Here is a 4,725-nt window from a genome sequence, read left to right as displayed (position 1 = left end):
CCCGAAAGCCAAGCCCACCCACCCATAGGGCCCGCTGCCGCCCCCATTGCGCGGATGCAGAAACTGAGGCTCCACGGACTCGCGGCAGTGCAAAACCAGCCTCCTGGGCGCGTTAACCCCCGGTGTGCCAGAGCCCACAGGGACCGTCCAGCCTGGCCCTCACCCCACCTTAGCCCATTACAGCCACCAGAGCCCAAGGACTGCCCACCCGAGGCCTAGCGGGGGAGGCTGCCACGTGCTGTCTGCATACGGGTGGGGCCTGAGGGCTGGGTGTCTGTGAACTGACTGATTGTCCCCACTGCCAGGTGCCATGATGGGCCTGTGGGTCGCTCCCAGGGCCCAGGGGACCCCAGCTTCCTGGGGACTCACCTGGTGGATGGGGTTCCGTCATTCCCTGGAGGCTGGCCTTGGCTGCTGCCCACCTCCACAGCTGCGCCTTCCCTGGGTATGGGCTGTGGTCAGAGAAGGGTGCAGGTGAGAATCCTGCCATGATGTCCAGGAGTCAGGGACCACAGCAGGATGCCTGCACCCTAACCCCGTGATCTGCTCGTGGGTGCAGCCCCCCATCCCCACCCCACAGACAGCCCACTTCCCACAGGCTGCCCCTTCTGTAGGTGGGCTCCCTCCACACCCTGAGTCCAGTCTGTGGCAGGGGATGGGAAGGCCTTCCCACAGGGCCAGTGCTGGGGGTGTCTGACTTGGGTCTCCCTTGGAGCACGGGAGCTGAGGGAGGGTCCCTGTGACTGGAGCTCACTCCGGAAAAGGAGGGCCCCTTCCCCCCTTCACAGCCACTGTCCCTGGACCCATGGCCCCAAGGCTGCTGGCAGATGATCTGCGGGACAGCTGGGGTGACTAAGGGTGGACCAAGTGGGAATCCCTTCTGCTGGGAGACCCTATGTCCAACCACAGGCCCAGGGAGCAACCTTGGCTTGGCCATGAGGTAGCCCTTGCTAACTGCAGGCAGTGAAGGGTTAAGAGAGGCTCAAGGAGGACGCCCCTGCCCAGTCCTCACCCTCTGCTGTTCCTATTGACCCTTTGACCTGCTGGATTCAGCAGAGGCCACTGGGAGGCCAGTTGGTCCTGATGCTGCTGTTGACCCTCAAGGGCGTTTGCTTCTCCGGGAGATACCCGGTAGGAAAGACCACAGCCCTCCTCCCCCACGCCCTGGGTGGGTGGGTGGGTGTGGGGAGCAGAGGCTTCCCCAGGACCCAAGGTGGCCTTACAAAGTCAGCCGTATGACCACCCTGCACCCCCGAGCCTGACCTCCAAAGCCAGCTTGACCCTAGGGCCATCCCTCACTCCATGGCCCACCAGACCTGCAGATTTGGCTCTGAGGAGCCTTTTCCCCAGCCCCTGGCCAGTGCCCCCTTGGGCCCTCTGGGAGTATGGGCCCTGGCAGGGGACGATGGAGGCTCCGTCTTCACACAAGCCCTCACCCTGCCTCCCACCCTGCATACCCTACCCCCGGGGGCCAGCGGCAGGGCTGTCCTACTCCAGGGGTTAGGTATTGGAGAGGGTAGCCGGTGGGCTGGTTAGATTGGGGTCCTGCTTGGGCCCCCTAGCTGTTGTCCTTGGCTAAGGGTCTTCAGCACCCCTCTGCAGTGGGATAGGCCAGCTGAACGCCTGAACCCGCCCGTCCACTCCCAGGCCATACTGGTATACCTGCTGCCGCCCAGGCTCTGCCCCACTGCCCGGTTGTCGGGCCAGGTGGCCCCTGACCCTCCACAAGGCATCGGTCCGCCTGCCTGCCCGCCTGTTCGGCCCGTGGGCAGGAGCCCCCATCTCAGCTGCGTGGCTGGGGCAGGAAGGCGCTCCCGGCGGGAGGGCGGCTTCTTATGCTCTGCCGCCCCGCGTAAATCGGGACCGGGATGGGCGCTTCCCGGCGGGACTTCCTGCGAGTGTTCTCTGCTGATAACAGGGATCTGTCAGCAGAACAAACAGGAGGCGGAGGGGTGGGGGCGCCCCTGGCCTCAGAGCGCGACCTTGGACCAGCCAGGGACCAGGCTCATGCTCAGCTGTGGCCTGCTGGGGGTCCGGTGCCCCTGTGGTGCACGAGTTGGGGGTGGGGACACCTGAGATGCTGGGCCACCAGCTGTGGGTCCCTGATTCTGGATTCCAGGACACCCACCTGTTCCCCCAGATGTGTGTGAAGACACAACGTGCCAGCCCTGGGGGCTCCCTATTGACTGGGGAGGGCTGGGGATGAGCAAGTCTGGCTGGGGGTCCTGGGAGGGCCCTTTGGGGTGGGCGCAGGCCTGGGCTGCCGGGAGTCAGGGCAGTGGTCAGGGTCTCTTCCAGGGCTATCAGCTCTTCCTCTTGGAAGGGGATGCCCAGTGGTGGTGAGTGCCCTGTCCCTGAAGAGTAGCTCACTCAGGTGCTGAGGGTTGAGGGCATGAGTACAGGGGCTGAAAGCGCAGGAACCCCAAGGGCAGCCAGCTTCTCAGCCCTATTCTCCCTCCTCCCGTGAGCAAGGTAGAGGCCTGGGGAGCCTCTAAGCAGCCAGATGAGAGCCACTGTGGGTTACAGGCCCGGCCTCCGGGGCTTGGCCTCTCCCTCCCTGGGACAGGCAGTGTGGGGGTGGGTTACGCATGCTTAAGGGAAGCGGCTTGTAACATGTCCCAGATGCCAGTCCCCTACGGTCAGGCAGGTCCCCCAAACTCGGAGTGCCCTGGAGACCAGGCCCTGCTTTAGGGAGCCGCTGCCAGTGGTCTGGGACACCTTCATGTCCACCCTGTTCCTCCGCAGCTGGACACCAGGGCCCAGCGGGAGACAGGGGAGGTTTGGGAAAGTCCCCACCAGGCGGCGGCTGGGGACAGACAGAAACTACCTGTATGGCGTCACCCATCACCCAGCATAGCAGGGCCCAGCTTCCTTCCAGCCCCAAGCCAGGGAGGGGCAGCTCAGCCCCCACCGCCAGGGCAGACACTGCTGGTGGGCTCTTTCCGGAGCCACAGCTGCCCTGTCTGTACAAGGTGTTGTTGCAGTGGCTGGAGGGGGCTTCTGGTCCCACCTGTGGGTCTAAGCTGGGGGAGAAGTCTCTTGCCCCCCACGCCTTTCTAGCTCACCGGCTCTGGGCATCTGCCTTCACCCTCAAGGGCTTCTTGTCCCCCCTGCCCCCCTATCATCCATCCAAAGTGGGCATGTCCTGCCGAGAACATCGGCCTGGGTCCAGTTGGGCTGCATGCACCCCGAGAGCCTGCACCTTCTCAGCATGCTCCCTGACCTCAGCCCAGCGTCTGCTGGGCGCAAGGCTGACGGAGCCGCAAAGGAGGCCCGAGCTGTGAGTCCGGGGAAACTGAGGCCTGTCCTCTCCCCCAGGTCCCAGCTTCCAGACAATGCTTTGCCAGGAGAACCCCGCATTGAGAAAGGCTGGGGGTGGGGGCAGCACACTGTGGGCTGCTGAGAACATGGGGTCCTGGATTAAGAGTGAGGGGTGGACGGGGGTCAGCGCCCCCTCCACATGCCCGGATGCTGGTGAGGGTGGGCTCCTGCTGCTCATGCTATCTTGAGTCCTCTGACACCCCCCACCCCCACTGTGCTCCAGCTCTGAAGTTCTGACACGCCCCCCCACCCGCCCAGGGGTTGTCCTCACCATGGGGGCCCCTGTCCTCATCATGGGGGGCTGCTCCTGTCACTGAGCCAGGCAGGTAAGGCCTGAGCTCCACCTGCCCCATACCTGAAACCTTGCCCCTGACCCTGCACAAGGGTGGGGGGTGAGAGTCCTTAGGAGTGTCAAGGTCGGGGGCTGCCTTCACAGGAGGGGGGAGGGTTTGGGTGCAGGGGGAGGGGTTGGACACAGGGGCGAGAGGTTGGGCGCAGGTAGAGACCCCTGTGAGTCTCTAGGAGGCTCTGGTTGTGAGCTGACTGGGGTCTGCCAGGGTTGGGGGTGATGGTGCTGTGGTGGGCGGGGCTCCTTCTGTGGGCACACTTAAGGAGGCCGGAGCCCTACCCCACCCCATTTTTTCAGGGGTGCCCTGCCCATCCAGTGTCCTCTGTCCTCTGACGGCCTACTGAGGACCCTCCTGGACGCTGTCCCCCAGGGGCCACCTTGGGAAGGAGCTGGTGCCTGTGCCCACCTCTGGCTCTTCCCTCATGCCAGGGGCCCACCTGGGAGTGTGGGGGAGGGGATCAGTCTAGGATCCCAGCACTTCCCTGTCCTCAACTGGGCCACCGGGAGCCCAGAGTCATACCCTGCCCAGGGGTGGAGGCTGGCCTGCCATGCCCCTGCTTGCCCCATGCCAGACCTCAGCTTTCACATCCACCCAGTGGTGCCCCGAACTCAGAGCATGGTGAGGAAGACCCCATGTCTTACCTCCCCAGAGCAGGATGGCAGGTCAGGTGTGGGGGGCTCAGTCCTCCTGGGACCCTCCCGGGACCCCTCACTTCTGAGCTTCCAGCGCCTGCAGCCCCAGGAGGAGGTGGACTGAGTCCTGGCCGCACAGGGCAGGCATCCCCAGGCCGGGAGTGCAGGGTGCACGGCCCAGAGCCTGCGCAGGAAGGAAAGAGGGACCTTACAGGGAGAGATGGGCTTCCCGTTGTCCTGGGACAGGATGCGCTGGCCCTTTCTGTCCTGGCAGGCAGGAGGAGATGGCAGGCCTGGGCTGTGGACCATGGGCCGGTCACACTTGAGCAGGGCTGGCCCCTCGGGTGGGGAGAGGGGACCTGCTATTCCCCTCACCCACCCATAGCACCTCCCTGCACAAGGACCCCACACACAGTAGTCAC

The 4,725-nt window shown here is 64.8% G+C and overlaps 1 protein-coding gene across 7 annotated transcripts in view; it reads right to left on the bottom strand.

Moving 5' to 3' along the window:
* EGFL7 (EGF like domain multiple 7) overlaps window positions 1-4,367 on the bottom strand; it is a 9,759-nt gene extending 5,392 nt beyond the window's left edge. For 5 of the 7 annotated variants that reach the window (XM_045289217.1, XM_004714517.2, XM_045289213.1 and 2 more), the window contains exons 1-2: window positions 1,663-1,783; window positions 370-452 (exon numbers count right to left, since the gene is read on the bottom strand). The gene's annotated coding sequence lies outside the window, so the exon portion shown is untranslated. Of the gene's footprint in view, window positions 1-369; window positions 484-1,662; window positions 1,784-4,312 lie in introns of those variants that run through there. The other 2 variants (XM_045289214.1, XM_045289215.1) reach the window with 2 other exon arrangements.
* Window positions 4,368-4,725: the final 358 nt, after the last annotated feature.

Source organism: Echinops telfairi, unplaced genomic scaffold, assembly GCF_000313985.2.
Source record: "Echinops telfairi isolate 266 unplaced genomic scaffold, ASM31398v2 ScPeMD7_25;HRSCAF=90, whole genome shotgun sequence".
NCBI classification, from domain to species: Eukaryota; Metazoa; Chordata; class Mammalia; order Afrosoricida; family Tenrecidae; genus Echinops; species Echinops telfairi.
Note: the sequence above shows the minus strand (reverse complement) of the source record. Positions and strands in the feature narration are given on the sequence as shown.